The sequence below is a fragment of the Canis lupus genome, chromosome 22 (assembly GCF_048164855.1).
Source record: "Canis lupus baileyi chromosome 22, mCanLup2.hap1, whole genome shotgun sequence".
Taxonomy (NCBI): Eukaryota; Metazoa; Chordata; class Mammalia; order Carnivora; family Canidae; genus Canis; species Canis lupus.
The window spans coordinates 50873201-50901112 of NC_132859.1; the positions used below are offsets into that span (position 1 = coordinate 50873201).

At 43.7% G+C, this 27912-nt stretch overlaps 1 protein-coding gene and 1 long non-coding RNA gene across 7 annotated transcripts in view; one reads left to right on the plus strand and one right to left on the minus strand.

Annotated features, from left to right (window-relative positions):
* Positions 1-528: 528 nt before the first annotated feature.
* Positions 529-22694, minus strand: LOC140614348 (uncharacterized). Its single transcript, XR_012015244.1, has 3 exons — positions 22557-22694; positions 10964-11195; positions 529-2328 (listed from the first exon to the last, which is right to left on the minus strand). It is a non-coding gene; the product is annotated as an uncharacterized lncRNA (long non-coding RNA).
* A 147-nt stretch (positions 22695-22841) lies between these two features.
* Positions 22842-27912, plus strand: part of NINL (ninein like) — a 138094-nt gene continuing 133023 nt past the window's right edge. For 4 of the 6 annotated variants that reach the window (XR_012015245.1, XM_072793586.1, XM_072793590.1 and 1 more), the window contains exon 1: positions 22842-22991. The gene's annotated coding sequence lies outside the window, so the exon portion shown is untranslated. Of the gene's footprint in view, positions 22992-24559; positions 24714-27912 lie in introns of all 6 variants that reach the window. The other 2 variants (XM_072793587.1, XM_072793592.1) reach the window with 2 other exon arrangements.

Here is a 27912-nt window from a genome sequence, read left to right on the forward strand (position 1 = left end):
TAGAGAAAAACTGGTGGTTTTCTACCTTCCTAGTGGAATGTTACAGAAGATTTTAAGAAATCTTGGAATAGACCTGTGATTTTATTAATAATGTTTTTGTTTTTAGAATACTATTCCTCAAGATTTAAAAAAATGATGTAATAATATACCCCCCCCTTTTTTTTTCAGTTTTCCATAATAGTATGCTCTACAAAGCCCTAAATTCTCAATTGTCCAGGGGTTCTCCAAAGCACTAGTTATAGAGGAAGGCCTAAAGTAGACACAAATGGACACTGCACCTGGAATACTAAAACAAAGATGGATGTTTTCTGATTCCATATACACTTCCAACCCTCTGGTGCACAAACATCTTAGATACGGTAGTAACCAGGACCCAGTGGATGTTCAGTATGTATTATAGAAAAGGGTTTTTATGGTTGCAAAGGTACTTGGTTTAGCACTTTCAAATTTCTTTGTCACCTACAGTAAGAAACAGTTTCCATCACTATCCATTAAGCACATTTATTTATAGTGAACATATTAATATATATTAAATACAGTTTTATATACTTAATTAAACCTGAGGCAAGTTTTATAAAACTACTTGCTGTACATGATCAGTTTTTTTTCAGTCCATCTTTAAATTAGAGAATATAATTGAACAATTAACTATTTGTGGCACATAAGTCAAAAAAATGAAAAGGTGAATGGCAAAGTCGCATCTCTTTCCAAGAGGTCCATCACTCCTATAGGCCACTGCTGTGAGCAATTTCCTGTGTATCTGCATATATAGTTATGTATGACTATACAGAATTCCTCAATTTAGGCAAGTTTATTTCTGCTTTTCAGTTTTAGGGGGGAAAATGCTCTTGCTAAGATATTGATTGAAAAAGAGAGTCCTAGGGATGCCGGGGTGGCTCAGCGGATGAACGTCTGCCTTCAGCCCGGGGCATGATCCCAGGGTCCCAGGATGGAGGTCATCAGGCAGGTCATCAGGCTCCCTGAGAGGAACCTGCTTCTCCCTCTGCCTGTGTCTCTGCCTCTCTCTCTGTGTCTCTCATCAATAAATAAATAAGATTTTGAAGAAAAGAGTCTAAAGCTTCTGTTTAAATCATTCATGTTAGGAACGTATACCATGATAGTCTCTGCCATCCACTATCATTAACATTCAGCAATAAAAGTGATGGTTCCATTGACTTTCCCTGTGCCTATCATTCACTTTGCGGAGAAGGTCAGCATAGTCATGGAGCCCTTGCCCCGCTACACTATGATGAGTTTCCTTCCACTTGCTGCATGTCACCATCCTAGTGACTCCCTTTACCTCTTATATTGGGTTTCCTGGTTTTGTCCTGCATGTTCCCTTGTTTCATTTGTTCCCTCTTTTTGGTGGCATCCTCCCTGAGTAGGTTCTCTAAATGTGTGTGAGAGGTAAAATGTTTAAGATTTTAAATGTCTGAAAGTGCCTTTACCCTTCTCCCATTATTGACAGTTAACAGCATGCAGTCTGGTATCATTTTCATTTGGAATTTAGAGGCATTGCTCTGTGGTCTTCTAGCCATATTTATGTGACCAGACTTTTTTCTTTCTTGAAGGTCTTAGAAGTGTAGTTTTCCCCCAGTGATCCATGGTGATGCTCTGTTTTCATTCTATCTGCTTGGCACTCTGAACCCTTCTGATCAAAATCTTAATGTTATTCAGTTCTGAAAATGTAATTACTTCATTGCAAATTGCTTCCCCACTGTTCTTTTCCTGCTCTCATTTTCTGGAACTCCTACTATTCAGATGATGGACCTCCTCTAATGACCTGCTTTGTTTAATCTTTTCTCTCCTATTTTCCCATATGTTATTTTGTTCCACTTTGGGATAAGGGGGGTTTCTTCAACTATATCTTCCAGTCCTATTGATTTTCTAACCCTATTACTATTCTTTTAATTTCTGAGAGCTTTGTTTTGTTTTCTTATTGTTCCTTTTTAGTAATATTTTTTTTTTGTTTTGAGTGGAATGTTATCTCTCAGAAAATTAAGTTTTTGGAAAAGCCACAGAATCCACTATTTTTCTAAGTTGCTCTAATCTGTTTATTTAGATCTCTTTGCTCACATTAAAAGCTTTCCTCACATTCCCAGAAATCCTTAGTATTCATGAATAAGAGTAGGGATGATGCTGCTGACTGGAAGCTCTGCACAGGTGGACGGGGCTTGTCAACTTGGAGGCTCTTTTACTGTTGGGTATCTGGGTAGGCTGTGAGTTGGAGAACCCCTGAGACCATTGTTTTAAGCTCTTCTTTGCTTTTGGTTGGTCTGGTTTCTTCTCCTGACTGAAGGGTAGAGGTCTGATGTCAGCACCTAGGAACTGCGTGGAAGGGAGGTGGGGAAAAGGTATTCATATGGTTACTTAATATGTTTCTGGTTGCCATTGAGCCCAATTATGTGACACCCCCAGTAGAGATATCTTCTGTTTTACTCTCCACAGTAGCATCTTGACTTATGTTGAAGTAGGACTTAAGGTTGGTGGGGGCAGGGATTGTATTTTGAATACCTTTTACCCCATCCTCCTTAATCCAACTCCCCACCATCCTCCTTCAGGCCTGAGGTATCTGGTAGTGTTGGTTCCTAAATGTTTGGATGAATCTACCTCATGGTTTCTCAGCTCCTCACACTGCTGGTCCAGACTCAGCTTTCCTGGATCTACTAAATTACTGGCCACTTGTCCACATATTTTCCAGCTTTCAAAATTTTGTTGATGCCTGTTTTCCTGACTTATGCATGTGTATTCCTTTACTATGGTTTAGTTAAGTTTGGAGTAGAAACTATATTAGATGTATATTTCCTTGTATAACAGTATGGAAGATGTTCTATTTCCTGTTTAATGTAGGTCAAGACCACAAAGCCAGTCGTGTGCTCCATAGTCACTATTAAGAAATGTCTATTTGAAGTGGAGATTCACTGCATGCCTACAGCCTTTTTTCTTCTTTTCAGTTTTGTTTTGAATTCTATATGCAGCTTATTTTTTTAACATCTCTCCCCTGACTCCCTTTTTCTTTATTCTTGTGTCTGACATCCTTTGGCTTGTCTTGTGATTGTGGGTCTCATTGTTCTGTGTTCCTAAATTTTCAATATTGCTTGGACATAGATACTTGTTTTGACTGACAACTCTGTTCCTATGATCACTTAAAAGTTATAGTCTCTTAGATTTCTTTGCAGTTAAAATCCTTCTGAATGAGGTACATTTGATTTATGCTTTTAAAAAATTAACTTCTAGGGCAGCCCAGGTGGCTTAGTGGTTTAGGGTGCCTTCAGTCCAGGGCGTGATCCTGGAGACCCAGGACCGAGTACCATGTCAGGCTCCCTGCATGGAGCCTGCTTCTCCCTCTGCCTGTGTCTCTGCCTCTCTCTCTCTCTCTCTCTCTCTCTCTGTCTCTCATGAATAAATAAAATCGTAAAAAAATTAACTTCTAGCAATAGGGTTAAAATTTAGCCAGAGTTAAACCATATTTTTAATCAGTCTTCAAATATATGACATATATGACAATATAGTTATTTCCACTGGATTTCTTGGAAGATTTTTCTTCTGAAATGTCACCCTGACCTTTATGGATAAGATGATAAAACAGCTTACAGAAATTATGTTTACATTTTACTGGAAGGTGAAAACAGGTGACTGCTTAATGAGTACAGAGTCTCTTTATGGAATGACAAAAATATTCTGGAACTAGATAGTGGTGATAGTTTGATTGTGAATGTACTACATACCCCTAAATTATACAATTGTAAGTGATTTAAAAGTTAAGTTTTATTATGGTTTATTTGTTGCCATATATCACCCATATTCTACTTGCCAAGTTCCTAATAGAGATGTATATATAATCTTTTTGCATATCTCCTAAGCTTGAAATCTGTGCATGAAAATTTAACAAATAACCATAAGATATACTTCGAAAACCACACACACATTCAGTGCTTCACTGAATGTCTAGCAGATGTCAGTAAAAATGGGACAGTTCTCCCCTGAAAACAACTCTGTTACTAGATTTAATTACTTGGAATAACCAAACTTTGTGGGAATTTGATGGGTTGACTCCTCCCAGTAAGAATGATAAACAACATGGAGCCAACATAAGAGCAGTGGGTATGCTGCACAGTGATGCTGGTGAAATAACCTGTGCAAGGTCCCGTCATGTGAAAACCTAGCCACACTCAGTTCTACTCTTTCCAGGGCTACCAAATTCTCAGCTTGCACCCACACATTAACTCCCCAGTGAAGTACTAGTTATTGTGGCAGGGTTTGTTTGTTTTTTTTTTTTTAAGATTTATTTTAGAGAAAGAGAACATGTATGGGGGGAGGGGCAGAGAAAGAGGGAGAGAATCACAAGCAGAATCCGCGCTGAGCAGGGAGCCCAACACAGGGCTCCATCCCAAGACCCCAAGATCATGACCTTGGCCAAAACCAAGAGCCCGACATTTTAACTGCCTGAGCCACCCAGACAACCCCGATAGCATGGCAGGTTAAAGAAAAGTAAGGATAGCATTTGGAACACAAACAGATATTAAAATTAAGGAACTTAATAGAAAATACAGGTGTAACCAGTGTGCCAAACAAGGATGACACTGGGATGTAATCAAAATGAAACTTTTCTGTCACCTATTGTTCCTTTAATATTGACACAGCTAGAGGAAGCTTTCTCCCTGCCAGTGGATGAAGACTAGATGAAAACTCCTCCAGGCTTTACTGTTCATTCCTAGGAAATAGTCCTATGATCACTTTAAGTCACAAACATGTGTAAGTGGATCCTCTCTGTGGGATGCAATATGCACTCATCTCCTGAGCAGAGGGGAGGTGTAGGGGGGTGGACAGGGAGGTTCTCACTTGGTTAGAGCCTGCTGCTGTCCTGAGTTGGCTCTACAGCCTGAAGGTGCAACAGGCTTTCACACCTGACTACCTTGTGGGAACTCACGGGGGCTTTTCAGAACTCCCACTGGATTCCTGCAGCTGCTGCTTCTTGTCCCCTTTTCCAGTAGGCTACCCCTTCACCCCTGCTTCTCTAGCAGATCTCTCCACTTTCACCACTTTCACCAGTGACATCCTCTTCCTCTCCCAGGCAGTGCTCCTGGGAAGGGCTCTAACTGGTCCCACGTCAGCCTTTCTGACATGTCCTTGCCCCACTGTCAGTGAGAAGCAGGTTATACCCACCCACAGCCCTCTGCTGTCTCTGGGTCCCCTGCCACAGCCCCTTGAACTTACATACTTTCTGCAGGAAATTGTGTCACCCCTCTGAGTTTTACCACTGCATCTCACTCTCCAGGTTTGACATTAAGGGGATAGTTCCTCTACCAAACCCTTCCACCTCTGGCTCCACTTTCTCTATATTTGTAAAATGGGTGAGATAGCTCAAATGTCAGGAAACAAGCATCGGATTAACTACCATGAACACTACTAGGGAGCCTCACACTAAGTTTGGTATCTGACATCTGCTGCTTAGATCACAGGTTCGGTTTAGACATCCTGGTACATAAGCAAGAGGGAGTATGGTATAAAATTGATGAACACTTCCTAGAAGAACATCAGTAAGGGAGCTACTGTGCAGTGGCCATGAATCTTAGGCTAGATAGTGAAGGAAGCAACATATCTGGGCAAAGAAGGGAAAAAACATTTGCAGAGAGAGAATTCATTGTAACAGAAACTTACTGGACTCCTACTAAGTGCCAGACAGCGAATACTAAGCAATCAGGAGGGGTTCTAGGTCTGCAAAAAAGGAAAGTGATCAGCCTGTTTGGAGAAAGGGGTCTGAGCAGGGATGGTAAGAAATGAAATTTGGACAGGTATGATGGGCAGTCAAAAGCAGGCTGTGAATATGAGGCTTTGGAGAATGCAGAAAATTGTCATCCACATGGTAGAAAAGGAGGTAGTGAAGCTTATGTATATGTGTTTATGGATTTGTGTGCATGTGTGTAATGGGTGGGTGAGCAGCTGTGAGTACGGTGGTGTGGATTGAGAGGGAAAAAATATATGTGTGTGAGTGCTTGTAGAGGTGTATGTTTTAAGTAGGTTGGGTATGTGTAGTTGGATATGTGTGCATATCTGTAGAAGGGGGTGTATATGTGTGTGCATAGTGAGGTCTCTGAGTGCTGGGGAGCCCTTGAGAATGTTGTGTGGGGGAGTGTGCAAGGCTTTGTGTTTGGGAGTGTGCAAAATGGGCTGCGTGCATGCAAGTAGTGGGGTGTGTGTAATGGGGTGCATGTATAGGGGGTTTGTGTGTATACACTGAGATTGTAAGTAGTGAGAGTTTGTGTAGAGGTGTGTGTGTGAGTACTATGTGTGCTGAGTACTATGGTATATAAATGTGAAGTTGTACGTGTATTGGGCGCTTATTAGTGTATGTGTGTATATGTATATGATTAATGGGTGCATGTGAGTAGTGGGACATACGTGTAGTGAGAGGTATTTAGTAGAATTATGTGTTAATGGTTGGGTGTATATGTAGTGGGGTCATGTGTGTGAGGAGTGGGATTACATGTGTGGGTGTGAGTAGAGTATTCGTGTGCTTAATGTGGTGTCTGTAGTGGAACTGTGTGTTGTGGGGTGTGTAGGTAGCATGGGGTATGCCTAGTGGGGTTTGCATATATGCTTAATGAGTGTGTGTATGAGTGTTGTGTTAATAGGGTATGTATGTGTAGTGGTGAGCAAATAACTATGTGAAAAGCAGACCCCTTAATTGGGGTTAAAATATGCTTGGGTGAAAGACAAAGGCTGGTAATTTCATTTAAGATGTGGACCAGGGCAGCCCCAGTGGCGCAGTGGTTTAGCGCTGCCTGCAGCCTGGGGTGTGATCCTGGAGACCTGGGATCGAGTCCCATGTCAGGCTCCCGCATGGAGCCTGCTTCTCCCTCTGCCTGTGTCTCTGCCTCTCTCTCTCTCTCTCTCTCTCTCTCTCTCTCTGGGTGTGTCTCTATGAATAAATAAATGAAATCTTAAAAAAAAAAAAAAGATGTGGACCAATTATTTCTCTGCCAATACTTTCCTCCAAACCACCAAAGCTCCTTCACTTTTTTTTCCAAAGCTCCTTCTTAAAGGAGTTCCTCTCCTTGACCTCATCTCTGACTCCTCTGGCTGTCAGTTGGCAGCCACCAAGTGAGCCCAGCTGTGTGAACTGGAATCTTCATACACTTTGGGACTCAGAGGCCCTGGTTGGGAGTTCCTCTCTAATGTGCACATGGGCGTCAGACTCACCTAAGGACGAGCCAAGGGGGCCAGCATGAGGGGATGGAAGTGCTTTGGACTATGGCAAAACCAGGAGGGGTGACCCAAAGGAAGGCCCCATCATCAAGCCAAACAAAACAGGTCTGAGACAAAGCCACAGGTTCCTGCCTTGTGAACTCAGCACATTCCACTTTTGTTGAGTGACCCTTCTACAAGGGCAAATGAGTTCAAGCCATAGAAAAGGAGAAAATGGGTCTGTGGAGAGGGAAGAAAGAGAAGGCAGTGGGTCCATAGGGGAAGGACAGTGAGGAGGGGTATTGTGGACTAAATTGTGTCCCACTCCCAAATTCATATGTTGAGGCCTTAACTCCTAAAATAACTGCATTTGAAGGTAGTGTCTTTAAAGGGTAACTAAGGTTAAATGAGGTTGAAAGTGTGGGAGGCCTTAACCCAATAGGACTGGTGTCCTTATAACAAGAGGAAGAGACACCGGAGATGTGCACAGAGAGGAAAGGCCATGTGCCGTCACAAGGAGAAAACTGTAGCCAGCAAGTCAAGGAGAGAGGCCTCAGAAGAAACCAAACCTGCCAAACTTTAAATGACCTCCAGCTCCAGAACTGTGAGACAATAAATTCCTGTTACCTGAGCCACTAGTCTGTGGTATTTTGTTATGGCGGCCTGAGCAAACTAATACAAGAGGAAAGAGCTGTGATGCCTTTGCAAGACTTGGTTGCATTTTGTCATTCAGCCAACAGATATTTGAGCAGGACACATATATACCCCACATGTTAATTACTGTGTGTGTGTGTGTGTGTGTGTGTGTGTGTGCATGTGTGTGCGTGTAGTAGGATGCTCCAGGCACTGAATCTATAGTGGGGAAACAAAAAGGCCAGACCTGCTTTCATGGAGCTCACAGGCCCAAAGGATGTGTGATGGCTCATGGAACCTCTCAGTATATCCCCTTTGCTATTAAAGCCCCTACATGAATAGGATTGCAGGCTCCCAGTGATTCCGGCCCAGACAATAGCCCCCAAACCCTGGGCAGCTTCTCGATGTTCTGTCCAGTGAACCCTTGGGGCTTGGTTCTTCACAGAATTTCAGGTACAATATGAATCCTCTGCAGGGGCCAGAATCAGCCCTGGGTCCCAGGCCCATAAAGAATCTTGACTACAGGCAATGACCCATGGTTTTTTTGTTTGTTTGTTTGTTTTTTGGTATTTTTTTTTTATTGGAGTTCGGTTTGCCAACATATAGCATAACACCCAGTGCTCATCCTGTCAAGTACCCCCCTCAGTGCCCGTCACCCAGTCACCCCAACTCCCCACCCACCACCCTTTCCACGACCCCTTGTTCGTTTCCCAGAGTTAGGAGTTTCTCATGTTCTGTCACCCTCACTGATATTTCCCACCCATTTTCTCTCCTTTCCCCTTTATTCCCTTTCACTATTTTTTTTGTTCCCCAAATGAATGAGACCATATAATGTTTGTCCTTCTCCGATTGACTTACTTCACTCAGCATAATACCCTCCAGTTCCATCCACGTAGAAGCAAATGGTGGGTATTCATCGTTTCTAATGGCTGAGGAATATTCCATTGTATACATAGACCACACCTTCTTTATCCATTCATCTTTCGATGGACACCGAGGCTCCTTCCACAGTTTGGCTATTGTGGACATTGCTGCTAGAAACATTGGGGTGCAGGTGTCCTGCCATTTCACTGCATCTGTATCTTTGATGACCCATGTTTTTAAAGGGGAATTTTATTCCAAATCAGGAAATTCCAGTATCAAAACCAAAAAATCCCATAGCAAGGTATTATTTTCTTCATTTCTCAATTACCTCCTCTATTCTTTTCTCAATGAACTAAAATCATTTGTTGGAAGAACAAAATTCAACTGAGTAAATTTTAAAGATCTTACTGGCTGTATTTGGTGATTCATGAATTTGGCAGCATACAATCTAGCAGATAGAAAGGAGTTCCAAAGAGCTGTATAAGGTGAGATATTTTCTAGTTACACTAGTTATTTGCCTGTTGGTTAAGGCAGGGTTACTTTACTTACCTGGAGCAAAGGGGAGTCTTGGAGCTAAGTCAGGTAACTTGTGCTGAGCAGACAAGCAATGACTGGCTAATCTAAACCTTCCTTCTCTGGAGAGCCCAGCATAGAAATTTAATTACGTTTTGGTTTGCTGACATGGGATTTACCATGAGTGACTCTGCCCTGGGTCTAATCTGGTTATTTTAACAGTTCTCCACTTTTGATCAGACTCTAAGCTTACTGAGAGGTGTGATCAAATATTTAGGCTAAAGCACTACTTTTGTCATCTGCTTTGGTCTTTGTGTAGTTCACAGGTCAAAAAGTTGGGCTCATATCCTTAAAGATGGCATTTTCTTCACGTTTTGTTTGGAGTTCCAATTTCTGTGAGATCACCCGTCAGCTAGCCAACCCTTGTGGACATGTATTCAAGATCTTTGAGAGAGGGATGCCTGGTTGGCTCAGCAGTTAAGCGTCTGCTTTTGGCTCAGGGCATGATCCTGGGGTCCCAGGATCAAGTCCTGCATCGGGCTCCCTGCATGAAGCCTGCTTCTCCCTCTGCCTGTGTCTCTGCCTATCTCTCTGTGTGTGTGTGTGTGTGTGTGTGTGTGTGTGTGTGTGTGTCTCATGAATAAATAAATACAATCTTAAAAAAAAAGATATTTGAGAGAATATAGTGCACCACAAAGACTACAATGATGAGTATAAGAAGAATAATACCCAGGGGTGTCTCAATCGGTGAAGCATGTAACTCTTGATCTTGGGGCTGTGAATTTGAGCACCATGTTGGGTGTAGAGATTACTTAAAAATAAAAACAAGGGATGCCTGGGTGGCTCAGTGGTTGAGCATCTGCCTTCAGCTCAGGTCGTGATCTCTGGGTCCTGGGATGAAGTCCTGCATCGGGCTCCCCATAGAGAGCCTGCTTCTCCCTCTGCCTGTGTCTCTGCCTCTCTCTCTCTCTCTCTCTCTCTCTCTCTCTGTCTTAAACAAACAAACAAACAAACAAACAAACAAACCAGAATATGAAGAAGGAGGAGAAGGAGTAGGAAGAGAGGAGGAGGTGGAGGAGAAGAAGAAGGAGGTAAAAAGAAGAACGAAGACCCAAAGTTTGGAGTGCATTCCAAAGTCAAGGTCATGACCCAAACCAGGCAAATCAAACAGGTCACAGAATGACCCAGGGTTAGGTTTAATCTGCCCAAGCCAGTGGCTTGTTTAACTATTTCATCCAGTTGTATCTCAACTTCCCCAGAACTACTTATCCAAGCACAAGAGGTATTAGCTACAGAATGAACACCTCCCTGCTCAGCAAGGAAAGCATCAGGAGCTACTTTCTTGTCTAAGACAACTTTAGTAAGCAAACCCAATGATCTTTGCTGGGCAGCTGTGGCTTCAGAGGTAGGTCCTGACATTTTCCTTAGAGTAAGTAATAAATTTCTAACCTGATTTCATTGCCACTAACTCCCAAACAAGGTAGGAGACATCTGCCAAAGGGGATCCCTGGGTAGCTCAGCGGTTTGGCTCCTGCCTTCGGCCCAGGGCGTGATCCTGGAGTCCCGGGATCGAGTCCCACATCGGGCTCCCAGCATGGGGCCTGCTTCTCTCATGAAAAAATAAATAAATAATCTTTTTTTAAATAAATTAATTTTTTATCGGTGTTCAAATAAATAATCTTAAAAAAAAAAAAAAGATGGTCAAGAGATGGGAGGAGAAATGGAAAGAACTGTTGTTGATAGATCTTGGGAGGGATCGGTCTACCTGGTGGTGCCAGCTGCTTCTCTTCCTGAGCAATCTGATTTTGAGATCTCCAACATTAGCATGAGACCAAATGGCAAGTGTACTCTTCTTTAGGTAGGAAATATGCACCCAAGATTTAACACCTTAAAATTTGGCAGCAGTATTAGTGTTCAAAAGAACTTGGTAGGTTCCTTTCCAAGAGCCTCTTTGAAGATAAAGCAATTTTGCAAAGGCATCAGAGTAAAACAACCGTCTGTAAATGATGAAAGAGTTAAAAATGACCATGGTTAAAGATCTGATGAGACTTTGTTATAATAGAATTGACAAGGAAATTTGGTTATCTCTATAATATACATTTTAAGATAATTAAATATGACTAATAACATTATTTATACCAAAACATATCAGATTTCTAGGAATTTCATACAATTTCTAGAACACTTATATTAACACATACCCATACAGATATAATCTAAGAAGGTAGAGCATCATTTCTTATTTGATAGTGTTTCTCATGTAACTTAACATATCAAATAAACTTAATTAGTTTAACATGTTACAAATCCTTTGAGATTTTCCAAGGACTCTCTGAGACATCTCAAAGTTAATTAGAGGTCAAAAGGATGGCATGTAGAATTTAATTTGGGAAAATTGTCAAAAATGTCAAAATCTTTGAACATTTGATTAGATAGAATCACAGATCATTATGAAATAATAGCTAATGACCTATTTAACCAAAGTAATAATAGATTTTAAAGGCTATGTAACATAAGGTTACATAGTTGTGAGTTAAACCTAACTCTTTTAATTTTTTAAAATATTTTTATTATTTATTTATTCATGAGAGACACACACAGAGAGGCAGAGACACAGGCAGAGGAAGAAGCAGGCTCCATGCAGGGAGCCCAATGCAGGACATGGGACTCGATCCCAGGACTCCTGGATCATGCTCTGGGCCAAAGGCAGGCACTAAACCTCTGAGCCACCTGGGCGTCCCAACTCTTTTAATTTTGAAAGGATTCAGTTCTCCCAAATAACCGAAGAACGAATAAAGACGAAGTGTAGGAAATTTTGACAAAACAAAAAAACTTTGCTTTCCAGGTAGATTACCCAAAAGGCAAGGAAAACCTTTTACAATCTCTTAGTAAGTTAATACCAATAGTCCAAGAACACTTTGTCCTTTTAACAAAGAGAAAACCATTTCTTTTTTTTTTTTTTTTCTCACGGGAAAGAGCAGAGGGAGAAGGAGAGAGAGAATCTTAAGCAGGTTCCATGCTCAGTGCAGGAAGCTAGATTCCTGAGATCATGACCTGAGCAAAAATCAAGAGTCAGATGATTCACTGACTGCCACCCAGGTGCCCTGAAAAAAAAACAAATTCTAATTTTGCACCAGTGTACTTTTGATCTTTAAAATCCATTCTTTAAGAACTTGAATAAATTCATTCCAATCTCAGCCAGTTTGACCACACAAAATAATTTTCCTAAGGGGCGACTGCGTGGCTCAGCTGGTTAAGTGTCTGCCTTCAGTTCAGGTCATGATCACAGGGTCCCCCAATTGAGCCCCTGGTGGAGCCCCAGATCGAGCCCCAGGTCGAGCTCCCGGTAGAGCCCTGGGTTGAGCTCTCTGCTCAGCAGGAGGCCTGCTTCTCCCTCTCCCTCTGCCCCTTTCTCACTTGTGTTCTCTCTCTCTCTCTCTCTCTCTCCCTTTCTCCCTCCCTTCCTCCCTCTCTCAAATAAATAAAAAAAAATCTTTAACAAATTTAAAAAATGACTTTCCTAAGATGCATTTTCCATGAACCACATATATCCATTTATAACCATTTAGGCTTTGTCTTATATTTTGCTCTTCCTAATTCTGAAATAACCATTTTACTTTCAGACAAAATTAATTTTTTTCCTTAACAAAAATACATTCTCATATCTCATACCATTAAAAAAATAATAATAATCTCTAGAGCTAACATGAGGCTTGAACTCACAACCCCAAGGTGAAGAGTCACTTCCTTCACCAACTTAGCCCACCAGATGTCCCCATACTTCTCACCCAAAAACACATTCTACTTTCCTTACTTACTTTTCACAAATGTTTGTTTCCTTTAACACTTATTATTTCTAAGTAGTTTTAATTACATATATTGATTAGAATTTGTAATACTTAGAATCCTTAATTTCTAGTGAAAACTAAGACAAAGGAATTGTGGGTTGTTTGTTACACTAGCATTCTATGAATTGACAAGTTTATGAATACATTTTATGATTTCTGGAAGTACATTCTTCTACCCAGTGAGTTTTTCAATGCAGCACATAAAATATTTAGTAATAGACTCAAATATCTTCAGTTCTTCTGTAATAAGCCAAAAATGAGTGATGTTCAGTAACTAATGTTTCAGTATTTTATCTTATTTAGAAGTGATCTATATACTCAATGAATATCCATCATTTAGCTTAGAATAACTTTAAGGTTTCAAGTTACCAAAAAGATTTTGGAAACTAATGAAACTGGAGAGTATTATGCTGAGTGAAATAAGTCAATTGGAGAAGGACAATCATCATATGGTTTCACTCATATGGGGAATATAAGAAATAGTGAGAGGGATTATAAGGGAAAGTAGGGGAATCAAGTGGGAAGAATTAGAGAGGGAGACAAACCATGAGAGACTCCTAACTCTGGGAAACAAAGGGTTGTAGAAGGGGAGGTGGATGGGGGGGGATGGGGTGACTGGGTGATGAGCACTGAGGAGGGCACTTGATGGGATAAGCACTGGGTGTTAGACTATATGTTGGCAAATTAAATTTAAATTTAAAAAATATTTTGGAAACTATATTTTTAAGTAGACATACCAAAAGCATAATTATTGTTAAAAGGTTTATAAACTTGGGACGCCTGGATGGCTCAGCGGTTGAGCACCTGCCTTCAGCTTGGGACATGATCCTGGGGGTCCTGGGATCAAGTCCTACATCGGGCTCCCTGTACGGAGCCTGCTTCTCCCTCTGCCTGTGTCTCTGCCTCTGTCTCTCATGAACAAATAAATAAATCTTTTTTAAAAAAAGTTGATAAACCTAAGAATATATATTTTATTTGTTTATTTATTTACTTAAAAGAGAAACAGAGAATGAGGGGAGGGGCACAAGAAGAGGGAGAGAGAATCCTCAAGCAGACTTGAGCAGGGAGTCCTACACAGGGCTCAATCCTACAACCCTGAGATCATAACCCAAGCCAACATCAAGAGTCAGACACTCAACCAACTGAGCCACTCAGGTGCCCTGAAAAGTTTATAAACTTTATCTGACTTACATCTTTGTAATTTACTTGTTCTTAACAATTATGTTTAGATTAGTCATAATTATGTTTAGATTAGTCATAAAAATTTCATGAGACATTAAACAACCGTCACATTATCTTTATTGCTGACAAATTCTGTCAGAGATAACTTGATCCTGTAAGAGATAACATCTCCTGATCCTGGAGACACAGGATAGAGTCCCATGTCAGGCTCCCTGCATGGAGCCTGCTTTTCCCCTCTGCCTCTCTCTCTCTCTCTCTCATGAATAAATAAATAAGATCTTTTTTTAAAAGATCTTATTTATTTATGATAGACAGAGAGAGAGAGAGGCAGAGACACAGGCAGAGGGAGAAGCAGGCCCCACGCCGGGAGCCCATTGCGGGACCCGATCCCAGGACCCCAGGATCGCACCCTGGGCCAAAGGCAGGCGCCAAACCACTGAGCCACCCAGGGATCCCCAGTAAATAAAATCTTTAAAAAAAAAAAAAAGAATTGCATGAGTTCTTTAAAAATAAATAAATAAATAGAGTTCTTTATAAATTAATTTTCGTAATTCCACCTGAAGGTAGAAAAAATAACACACATCTAACACATGCATATATAGATATACATAAACATACAGATAGATACAAATAAAGATAGTATAGGTTTTATTTTATTTTTAAGATTTTATTTATTCACGAGAGACACAGAGAGAGAGACACACACACACAGGCAGAGGGAGAAGCAGGCTCCCTGCAGGGAGCCTGATGTGGGACTCGATCCCAGGACCCTCGGATCACAACCCAAGCCAAAGGCAGATGCTCAACCACTGAGCCACCCAGGCATCCCTTATAGCTTGTATTTTTTAATTGTAGCCGTGAGACAGGTTCTGTTAAAGGAGGCAGTTGGTTAGGTTCTTTTTTGTTTTGTTTTTTGTTTTTTTTGTTTTTTTGTTTTTTGTTTTTTTTTAGTTGGTTAGGTTCTAATAGGATGCCCAGAAGCCAGCAAGAACGAAGTCATGGCCAGCTACTGGGAAGGTCCAAGGCCTGTCCTAGCAGCACTTCACAAGAAGCTGGGTCAAGATAGGATCAAGATGGTGGGTGCTATGACAGGAACCCCCTGACCAAAATAGGAAGAAAAAGCAGGAAACCCTGCTTCCTGCCCCAAGTAATGGATATTCTACCCCTTAGTTAACAATTGTCAATAGGGGAAGGAGGGAAGATGGTGGAAGAGTAGGGGACCCTCATTTCATCTGGTCACTTGAATTCAGCTAGATACCTATCAAAGCATCTGAACACCTGTGAATTCAACCTGAGAGCTAAGAAAAGAGTTGCTGTAATTCTACAGATAGAAAAGTGGCCACTTTTTCCAAGGTAGGAAATGGAGAGAAGTGAATCTAAAGGAATCTAAAGGGAAGATAAACCACGGGGGAGGGAGCCTGTATAAGGCACTGGAAAGTGACAGAGCAGCAGAGTGCAAAATTGGAACTTTTAGAAGTCTGCTCTGGTAAGTGACATTCCTGCCTGAAAGGTGTTCAAGGGGCAAAGTGGAGCAGAATCCTAAGTGGGACAGTGTGGTTTCAGGATCCCTGGGGTCACAGAAAGAACAGGGGCACATGAGTGCAGCACAGTTCCCAAGCATTGAAGCAGGGAAGCTGGCTACAATTAGGGAGTCCCAGAGAGGGCTCTCAGCTCGCTGTTGTCACAAACTGGAAACCATGGCACCATCAGCAACCACTCTCCAAGCAGGGACCTAGCAAGCATCAGAAGAATTACAGTGAGACAATACTCCCTCCCCCAGGAAGATTGGCCTGGGTGCATACTATAGGAGTCTGCAGAGTTTGGCGCACAGAAAAGTGACTGACTGCTTTTCCCTGAGGGTGCACTGAAGAGTAGGGGTTGTGGGGGCTGGAAATAACAGTCTTGCCATTTTAATTTTTTTTTCATACTCTAAAGCAGCACGGAAAGCCTTCAGGGAACAAAAGTCACATAGAGCAACCTGAAACAGCTAACGTTGAGCTCAGCCCCTTTGTAAGGGCAGTACAACTCCACCAAGGCAAAGACACTTGAGAAACAGTACAACAAGCCCCTCCCCCAGAAGACCAGCAGGAACATCAGGCTAATGCCAGGTTTACAGATCACACAGAACTGAAAAACTCCTGTGCTAGGGCAAAACAGTATATAGAATTCAAGGTTTTTTTCCTCACGTTTTTAGTCTTTCAGTTTAAAAATATTTTTCTTTTTTTTTCCTTTTCAACTAGCTATTTTTAAAAATATTTTATTTATTTATTTATGAGAGAGAGAGAGAGACAGAGACACAGGCAGAGGGAGAAGCAAGCCCCTTGCAGGGACTCCAATGCAGGACTTGATGCAGGGACCTGAGGATCACACCCTGGGCAGAAGGCAGACGCTCAACTGTTAAGTCACCCAGGCATCCCTCAACTAATTTCTCATTTTATCAAATCTTTTAAATTTTCATTTTTACATTTACATTTTTAGCCAAAAATGAAGAATATATCTATAAAATGAAAGATATCAACCACAACCCCAGTGAAATATACACTAGACAAATCCAAAGAGATCAGAAACCAAAAATGAAAAGATAGGAGAGGAATATAATCTAACAGATACTAGATCCCAAAATTGTGTGTGTGTGTGTGTGTGTGTGTGTGTGTATATGTGTGATTTTGTTTCCTCGTTCATCCATTCTTCTCCAGACAAAATGACTAGGAGAAAATCACAAAAAAGAAAGAACCAGAGGTAATACTCTCTGCCATAGATTTAATCAACGTGGATATAAGTAAAATGTTGGACCTAGAATTCAGAATTACAATTATAAAGATAGTAGCTGGGCTTGAAAAAAGCATAAATAATGCTAGAGAATCCCTTAGGGCAGAAATAAGATAACTGAAATCTAATGAGGCAAATTTTAAAATGCTTTAACTGTGATGTAATCTAAAATGGCTACTCTAATTGCTATGGTAAATGAGGCAGAAGACTCAGTGACACAGAAAACAAAATGATGGAAAGTAAGCAAGATGAGGAAAAGAGAAAAATAGCTACTGGATCACAAGGGGAGGCTTGGAAAAGTCAGCGATTACCATAAAGTGAAACAGTATTAGAATAACTGGGGCCCCAGAGGAAGAAGAGAGAGATAGCCACAAGGTATATATAAGAAAAACATAGCTGAGAACTTTTCTAATCTGAGGAAGGAAACAGGCATTCAAGTCCAAGAGGTAGAACTCCTCCCATAATGAGTAAAAATAGATTAACACCCTAACATATAATAGTGAAGCTTGCAAATTTCAGAGATAGAGAGATCTGAAAGCAGCTGGAGACAAGAGGTTCTTAACCTACAAGGGAAAGAACACCAGACTTGCAGCAGACATATCACAGAGACCTGGCAGGCCAGAAAGGGCTGGCATAATATATTCAGGATACTAAACGAGAAAAACATGCAGTGAAGAATACTTTATCCAGCTAGACTGTCATTCAGAATTGAAAGAGAGATAAAGAGCTTCCAAGACAAACAGAAACTAAAAGAATTTGTGATCACTAAACCAGCCCTGCAAGAAACATTACAGGGGATCCTTTGAGTTAAGAGAGAGCCCCAAAGTAACAAAGACCAGAAAGGAACAGAGACAATCTACGCAAACAGTAACTTTACAGGTATTACAATGACACTAAATTCATATCATTCAATAGTTACTCTGAATGTAAATGGACTAAATGATCCAATCAAAAGACACAGGGTATCAGATTGGATAAAAAAGGAAGACTCATCCACATGCTGTCTATAAAAGACATTTTATTTTATTTTATCTTTAAAGATTTTATTTATTTGAAAGACAGAGAACAAGCAATAGTAGGGGCAGAGGGAGAGGGAGAAGTAGCCTTCCCACTGAGCAGAGAGCCCAATGCGGGACTTGATTCCAGGATCCCAGGATCCTGACTTGAGCCAAAGACAGACACTTAACCCCTGAGCCACCCAGGAGCCCCTAAGAGACTGATTTTAGACCCAAAGACAACTGCATTGAAAGTGAAGGTGTGGAGAATCACTTATCATGCTAATAGACATCAAAAGAAAGCTAGGGTGTCAACATTTACATCAGACATTTTAGATTTTAAACCAAAGATTGTAGTAAGGGATGAAGAAGGACACTATATCATAAAGGGTCTATCCAACAAGAAACATTTATGCCCTTAACTTGGGAGCAGTGAAATATATAAACCAATTAATAACAAAATTAAAGAAACATATTGATAAGAATACAATAATAGTAGGAGAATTTAACACCCCACTTGCAGCAATAGATAGATAATCTAAGCAGGTCACCCAAGAAATAGAGCTTTGAATGACAAATTGGACCAGATAAACTTCACAGATATATTCAGAGCATTTCATTCCAAAGCAATAGAATACACATTTTTCTCAAATGTACATGGAGCATTCTCCAGAATAGACCACATACTGGGTCACAAAACAGGTTTCAACTGGTACCAAAGATTGAGATTATTCCTGCATATTTTGAGACCACAATGCTTTAAAACTTGAACTCAAACACATGAGAAAATTTGGAAGGAACACAAATATATGGAGGTTAAAGAGCATTCTGCTAAAGAATGAGTATGTCAACCAGAAAATCAAGGAAGAATTTTAAAATATTCATAGAAGCAAATGAAAATGAAAACATGACAGTTCAGAACCTTTGGGATGTAGCAAAGGTGGTCCTAGGAGGGAAGTATATAGCAATACAGGCCATTCTTAAGAAACAAGAAAAATGGGGATTCCCTAGGTGGCTCAGAGGTTAAGCAACTGCCTTTGGCCCAGAGCGTGATCCTGGAGTCCCGGCTCAAATCCACATCGGGCTCCCTGCATGAAGCTTGCTTCTCACTCTGCCTGTGTCTTTGCCTTTCTCTGTGTGCCTATCATGAATAAATAAATAAAGCTAAAAAGAAAAGGAAAATGATTTTATTCTTTTTTATATTTACTTATTTATTTTAAGGAAAATAATTTTAATGGCTGTGAGACTTAAAACAAGAGACCTGAGTATTTTTATACAATTGTGTTGAAGACTGTGAGTTGACCCCTATTATTCACTTTTTTTTCTCCTTAGAGTTATAGAATGGTTACCTGGGCACATGGTCATTCTGAATAAAGACTCTTCATTGCTATTTCAACAGGTACCCCTGGGAACTTAGTATCATAAAGAATTGGTCAGGATCTTGGCTATGCATCCCACAGCTAGTCCATTTCTGCAATGGTGTGGCCCACCACTGTGACTCTCACTGGCTGGGAAGGGTCACAGGCACATCAGAAGGGCTCCAACCTCACTCAGAGCAAGTCAGGAAAACCTCATAGCCCACAGCATGCTGTGAGCATCACTCACTAGTCTCTGGTTGTCTTTCACTATGTGTGGGGTTTGCTATTTGCAGGCAGTCGCAATTTTCACTTGTCCTTGTTTCCCCTCCTCCTTTTCCTACCCTGTTTCTCCAGAGCCTAGCTTTTATCCTGCCTCCTCCCCACTAGTCACATTTCCTCAGATCCTCACATCCTTTAAAGTGGAGTCCCTATAAAATATATACACTGACACCTTCCTCACGCTAGATCACAGTGTAGCTCATTTCACCATTCTGATGTATTGTCATGCTGGTAAGACTTGCCTTTCTACATCAGGGGTGAAAGGATGGAACTAAGGGGTAGAGAAGCATCATTAACAAGGTCAAAGAGGGAGATGGTACAGGTCCAGCATAGCCCACTCTATCTTTTAGCCGTCACAAATAACACTTGCTGGATTCTAGGCATGGGCAACAGAGAAAAAAAGACAGCCCTTGCTCATAGGAGCTCAAAAACTAGCAGAAAAGAGCGAATTAGTAAAGAGATTATCAGAGTAAAGAGTCACAGAGATTGGATAGAGTTGAACATGAGTGAACATGAGTGTCCAGGGAAGAGAGGAAAGGGAGCAAATGAATGGTGGTGGGGGAGGTAGGTTCCTGTGTTGAGTGCTGAAGCTGACTGAGAGGTTAACTAGGGGGTTTGCAAAATCTTGGGAAAAAGACAGCCCATGGTCTGTTTCATTTTCAGAGAACTGAGAAAGGCCCCACTGGCCTGAAGTCTAGATGAGAATGGACTGGGGCTGGGGTGGGTGGGCTGGAAAAGTGGCAGGTTCAGAAGAGAGGACCAGCTAAACAATTTCACCAGGAAGCCTTGAAGGGCTTTATGTAGAACAGAGACAACACAGGTGTATGTTTTAGAAAGCATGTCTGGCTGGGATACAGAGGTGACAAGCACAAGTACAGATAGCAGGCTTTAGTGCTTTAGGAGTCCTGGGGAGGCATTCAGAGGGCCTGACCAGGAAGGCATGGCTTGGATGATGGGGTCGGGAGAGAGAGAGAGAGAGGGAAAACACACAGGAATCTACAGCACTCAGCAACTGAGTCAATTCAAGGAGGAGATAGAAGGGCTGTGACCTTTACCAAATGGGGAATCCATAAGAAGAAGCATATTTTAGGGGAAAAATAAGTCTTTCAGTTTGAAACTTGACTGAATTTGAACTGCTTGTCAGAGATGGAAGTAGAATATTCAGTTGGCAGTTAGATGTTTGGGGCTGTAAGAGAGAAAGAGACCAGCACCTGGGAGGCTCAGTCAGTTAGGTATCTGCCTTTGGCTCAGGTCATGATCCCAGGGTGAAGAGATGGAGCCCCATGTCAGGCTCCCCGCTCAGTGGGGAGTCTGCTTCCTCCTCTCCCTCTGTTCCTTCCCCCGGTTTGTGCTGTCTCTGTGTCAAATAAAATATTTTTTTTAAAGGAAAATCACTAGAATATATATATATATTTTTTATAAATAACAGAGAAAGAGAGTAAGGGCCAGAATGAGAACAGACTAGAAATACTGAGGAATACCATTCAATCAGCACGAGGTTGGTGACTTAAGATGGGGGACAGCAGGAGCACCCAGAGAACAGGCAAAGAGAGCAGGGAGCCAAGACTGGGACCCTTGTGAATGAAAATACCTAGGGCAGAGGAAAGGAGGACCACAAGGGATCATTGGGAAGGAATAGTCAGAGAAGCCACAGGACAGGGACTCAGAGTGCAGCTGGCTCATGCCCTGAAGCCATGAAGAAAGGAATGAAGACAAGCCTCTTATTTTGATGACTGGAAGGACAGTGGGGGTATTGAGAACACTGAAGGGAGGAGGGAGAAGGGGTATCAGCTGCAGGTCTCTGATCAGCAGCCAGGGCTGGCAGAGGATATGCAAGTTCTGGGGTCAGATGTCGGTACCTGGGAGATATATGGATCGCAGTATATGTTATTTAATCACTTAAGTTTATTTCTCCCCTCTGTAAAATGACAATTTTACAACTATGGCCTGGGATTGTTGTATTAAAATGAGGTGAGCATGGAAGGAACTCCGCACAAAATGAATAACTTGTTGCTTCAGCCAAAATCTTGTAGTCACCCTTGTAGCCACTCCCACAACCTGCCTCCAATTAGGGGTACTTCTTGTCTGCAGGACTGTCCCTAATACCACACATCCTGCATCTAACCACTGTTCCCCCTCACCCTGGTCCAAGCCACTTTCACCTCTCAGCCCATTTCTGCCATCACTTCTTAAATGGTCTCCCTACTTCAACCTTTGCTGGCTCTCCCCCAACTCGCCCTCACCCAGTGACCAGAACAACTTTACGTCCAACAAGTCCCTCTACGAGTCTCAGAGAAGAAGCCAAATCCTCCCAAGGGGCAGCACTGCCCGACATGCCTCTCTGCCTCTCTCTCACTTCAACCTGGCCTCACACACCACACTCTTCCTGGCCACAAAGAAACTCATGGGGCATCCTCTAGACTCAAGGCCTGGCCCACGTTCCCGGGTTAGCTGCCTGTCTCCCTCTCTCATTCCCTTCGGGCCTTCACTTACAATGTCACTTCCTCTGGCCTTGCCTGGCCCAACCTCCTGCACTTCTCAAGCTCCTCTCTTAATTTGTTTTTCTTTGGCATTTATAAGTATCTAAGTATCATTTATAAGTATCTTTTGTGTATTTCATTTGAGCTTTTAATTTGTCTCCTGGTGTATAAACTCCAGGAGGGGCAGGGATTTTATTTTTTTTATTTTATATTTTATATTTATTTATATTTTATTTTATTTTATTTTATTTTATTTTATTATTTTTTCTATTCCATTTTATTATTTCCTTTTGCCAACCCTGCCAGCATGTTACTGCTCCATTCTCAAGCCCTGGGACGATGCCTAGCACTAGTACGTGTGCTCAATAAATGATTTTCTGTATGATGGGAAGACAAGAACCTTAAGTTTTGTTGTGTCTTCCCGTTTCCTCAACTGAGTATTACTACCTGGCTTGCCTCCTCGGGTTGTTCCCAGAAGATGAGCTGGAGTACGGGCTGTGAACAGCCAAACCTCACGCAGAAGCTGGCGCTGAAACCGTCGGGGTAGGCCCTGGCGTCTGGCGAGGCGCCCAGGCCCTGCCCCCGCCCGCCGCACCCCGCCCGCCCGCCCCGCTCGCCCCGCCCCCTCGGGTGGCCGCCCCGCCCCGCCCGCTCGCCCCGCCCCGCCCGCTCGCCCCGCCCCGCCCCGCTCGCCCCGCCCCGCCCCCTCGGGGTGGCCGCCCGCGCGCGGAGGACCAGGGGGCGGCGCCTGGAGGCTGCGGGAGCGCGGCGCCGGGGCCTCCAGACACAAAGAGCGGTGGGCGGGACGAGGCCGGGTGCGTGCGCCGGCGCCCTGGGCCTGCCCCGTGGCCCGCGCGGAGATCGTCGGCGCCCGCCGCCCAGGTGAGCGGCCCCGGGGCTCTGCCCTCCGCCGCGCGTGGGGCCGGGTGCGGCGCGACAGGAAAGGCTGCGCCCCAGGCCGTCGGCGGGTGGGGGCGAGGGGGCCCGAGGCCCTGCGACTGTGGGCGCGGCGGGACCGTGGGGCGAGCCCCCGACACGGCCGCATCCGCCCTGGCGCGGGGCGGGGGCGCGGGGCGGGGGCGCGGGGCCCCGGAGCAGGAAGCCCGACGTGCGGGCCGCCGTTCCCGCCCCCCGGGGAGGCTGGGGCGGGGCGGGCCGGTCACTCCCGAGGCACGCGTCCCGCGGGAATCCGACTGCCCCCGCGCCTCTGGAAGCCGGGTCCCGCCGTCGCTGCGGTTCCTCCGCTGGGCCTCGCCGCGGGCCTGGACGGCTGCGTGCGGTCGGCTTCGGGGCGAGCGCGGGGTCCGCGGACCTTCCTCCGGGCGGGGCGGGGCGGGGCGGGGCGCCGGGATTGCGGCCTTGCCCTTCGCCTGCGGGGCTCCGACTCCGCACAGGGGTTACATCCTTCGGCTTATCACGGGTTTGCACTTGGAGAATTTGTCTGAAATGACACTTCACTGTCCGGGACTCAAGGCCTGCTGCAGGGTTTAGGTGCTGCACTGGTTGCTCCTCTCGTTCGCGGGCTCCGCCTCGAAGCCCACGCAGGAGTCGGTCTGATCTCTTCGGGTGTTCCACACCGAGGCCACGCGGTCCCGCGGCGGGGCGGGGGCGGGGGCGGGGGCGGGGGCGCCCCGGGCACCGCCGCGGAGCCTGGAGAAGGTCAAGTGATGCCGTCAGCGCGGTCAGCAGGAAGGACGGGCTACAGGTGACCGCGAGCTTTTCTTGGAACTGTTACTGAGATCCCCAGGTTTTCCCTGTTGGACTTAGAATACGTTTCAAAGTAGAAAGTTAAAGATAGTTAAAATTGGTCTGTTGAACAGAACACTAAGCTGCCTCAGAGATTTATGAACTGTGTGTCAGAGTTTGTGGATATTAAAAGAAAAGTGCTGAGGCAGTTAGATCAGGCGTCTTGTCCGTGCTGTCCCTTTTCTTTTTTTTTTTTTTTTAATTTTTTATTTATTTATGATAGTCACGGAGAGAGAGAGAGAGGCAGAGACACAGGCAGAGGGAGAAGCAGGCTCCATGCACCGGGAGCCCGACATGGGATTCGATCCTGGGTCTCCAGGATCGCGCCCTGGGCCAAAGGCAGGCGCCAAACCGCTGCGCCACCCAGGGATCCCCGTGCTGTCCCTTTTCTATTTCACTTATACATCGACTGTTAGTGGCCTAGACTATTACACATTGAACTCGTCTATACTGGCAAATAAAAATGGGTCTTACGTATTTCAGATTCAATAAAAAATATGGGATAATGATATTTGCAGAATGAGAGAATAACAAGCCTTCTCGGAAGAAACTGAACATCAGATAACATTTAACACCACCAAATTAGAAACATTTTATAGAGGAAAAGTTAGGGTCTCAACGTTTTGAAAATTGAGGACTTTATATAATCTTTGATGTAAAACTGTTTATCCCTCTTACTTATCTCTATACATTGTGTTTTATAGGGCTGCTCAGGGATGGGGGAACTGACACAGTCATTTGCCAACAGCATGTTGGAAATCCCTTCCTGGTAGTGTGTGTCCTTTGTTCCCATCCTTAGTCCTTATGAACATTTGGTGGTAGAAAATAGACTAACAGAAGAGTTGCAGAGCTCTAACTGTAAGTATTCAAAGTATTCAGATCCTGCCTTTTAATGGTAAGTGGCTTTGAGTGCTGGTTGGTGGAGGGTCCTTTTTTGGGGGAAGATGGCACACGTGGGATTTGAGATTTGGATATGTGAGAGATCCCTCTGACCATATTCTTTTTACCTTGGACGTTTACCTTTGAGATTTTACCAGGAAAAGGTGGCTGCTAGAACTCTCCTTCCCTGACTGAGGGAAGGCCTAGAATAAGGAAGCAGAAACACAATGTCCTGGCCTCACCTTGAACTAGAAGTTTGAGAGGCGTAGTCAGGGGCATGGTGTCGCTCCTGGCTGGAGGGGCAGGAGTGCCCTCTGACCTGCAGGGGCAACTCCAGAGCCCTCTGACCTGCAGGGGCAACTCCAGAGCCACAGCCACTTTGCTCTCGATTCCGTGGTTATTCTGTAAAAGGCTGAGTGGTCATGGCTGTAGCTAGACTTTAGATTTGGGCTGAGCTGAGTCCTTGGCTTCAAGTGCAAATTAAGAATTCAGGCTCCTGGCCAGAGATTTGGTTAGTCACACGCAGGAGGCAAAAACTTTGGGTCACATTCCACCTGCAGCTATTTGGAGGGCTTTTCCTTTGCCCATCCTTGGGGTAACCTTGAGCCTTCTGAGACTTCCACCAAAGGATTCTGAATGTTTCTTTCTGTGAACCCAGGAATGGAGAAGCCCTTTGGATGTTGGTGTGTCTGTGTGTGTTAAAGATTTTATTTATTTATTCATGAGAGACACACACACAGAGGCAGAGACATAGGCAGAGGGGAAAACAGGCTCCATGCAGGGAGCCTGATGTGGGACTCGATCCCAGGACCCCGGGATCATGCCCTGAGCCAAAGGCAGATGCTCAACCACTGAGCCACCCAGGCGTCCTGTGTTTTTAAAATCTTGATGAAAGGGGCTCCTTTCTCCCCTGTTTGTGCTGGCATGGTCTCTGTGCCCTCTCTTCCTTTCTCCCTCTCTTTCTCTCAAATGAGTAAATCTTTAAAGAAAATAAAATAAAATCTTGATGAAAGAGCACCCAGCTGGTGCTGCCTGGTGATATATGTCTCTCTCAACCTCAGATTGTCCTTCCTTAAACTTCAAGACAGAATGGCTTGTTGTACCAATACAGTCTTCCTTAAGTTGAAATCATTTGCTTCTCAAATAAACCAGTGGCCTCTAGGTAATTCTAATAGACTCAAGTGTGAGAAGCGCTGGCATATATCAGCTTTTGTACATTGACTTATTTTGTGTTACATGAGAGGAAACTGGCAGATCCTTTTATGATGTGACACAGGCTCTTTTTTTTTTTTAATTTATTTACTTATTTATGATAGAGAGAGAGAGAGAGAGAGAGAGAGAGGAGAGAGGCAGAGACACAGGCAGAGGGAGAAGCAGGCTCCATGCCGGGAGCCCAATGCGGGACTCGATCCCGGGACTCCATGATCGTGCCCTGGGCCAAAGGCAGGCGCCAAACCGCTGAGCCACCCAGGGATCCCCGACACAGGCTCTTATAACCCAGTTATTTTGCTTTGGGATCTGCTTTGTTTAATAAGTTAAGATTTTGGTGTGTTGGAGTTTGTCAAAGTGGTCATTAGTTATTGTTAAAGATCTGAAGGGAAATCATTCTTCACAATGTCTAGTTTTTTAAGTTTTCAGTTAAGAATTTTACATTTGTGGATGTCCATCAGTTGGGATGTCTATCAGTTGGGATGTTTCCAATGATGGAAAACCCAACTCAGTCTTGGCTTAAACAGATAGGGAAGTCCTGGAAGAAGGGATTGTTCCAGTGGCTGAACTGGGAGTGTTCAATCCCAGGATGCCAAGATCATGACCTGAGCCAAAATCAAGAGTCAGATGTTCAACTGACCAAGCCACCCAGGTGCCCCAAATAATTATGAGAATTTTAAGTAGTAACATCTACAGACATCAAAGTCTTACTTCATATGTATAGTTTGAAATAATAAAAGTTCAAAAAGAATTTAAAATGCATCAAGAACTGCTTAATTTTAAAGCCACACTTTTGCCACAGAGCAGGCCTGGCAAAGCCTGAGTTAAGAAGGACTCCTGGAGGCCATATGGTCCAGCAGTCCTAGCTCCTCCCTCCTCAGGCCACCTGTGGTGGGCAGGTGAAGATGTTCTGGATACCTTGAGCACTCCCTGGGGCATGGCAACCTGCTCTCAAAGTCTGACTGAGCAGACCATTCTATTGATTTTTAAATAATGTGTAACTGTTTATGAAATTCCTGTGCCATTTAAACTAAACCCCAAATCAGTGACCATTTCATTACATTAGTTGATGTTGGTTCTTATGTTTGGTCTGATGCCATCTGTGACCCTGAGGGAGACCCAACATGCCCCAGTGTGAATGACATTCCCAGGAGGTTGCTCTGGCAGGACCACGTGGTGGCTGACAGAAGCTACAGTCCCAATCCTAATATCAGACTTAACCGTTTAATGTTATTTCCTTGGGCACACACATGATGCCCACCAATGCAAAGCAGAACTCTTAACACATGGAATTTGAGTTGCCAATTCCCTTCTCACTCGCCTCATACATCTAGACAAATTGTGTAAGTCACAGTTTTGTATCAGCACTGAAAATTCTTGACTTTCTTTTAAATGTACAGAAATGATCTAGTCGCTGAGGCAGTGACATATAGTAGAAATCTCACATGCTAGGAGGCAGAGAATCTGCAAAGAGCCTATCCAGATCCTGGTGCACCCTTCAGGGCCATGTGATTCTGAGCATAACCCCCTGTTTTCAGGATGGGGATAAGAGCATGCCCCAGCTCAGCACACTGTTATGAGGACTACATGGAAGAGTTTACTGAAAGCAGAGAACAGAGGCTGGCACACAGTGAGTGCACAATTTTGAAACAAATCATCAAAAAAATTAGGTCTAAAAAATTAAAAAAGTAAATAAAAACAAATCACCTAGAGACCAGGGCTCCATTTCTGACACCAGCACGGCCAGTGCACAAGCCATACAGAGGGCCTAGGGGATACAGTCTACTGTGTGGGGAGCCACATAAGCCCTCCAGTGACCAGGTACCCAAAGCCTGACCTCCGTAGCCCCCATGCACCCTGCTTCCACAGAGTAGCAGCCAGGAAGTGTGGGGTCTATCACAGACCAAGGTGGGGTAGTCCCCTTCCAGCTGGTTCAATGGCCCAGAAGCCAATGACACAGAGGCCACTG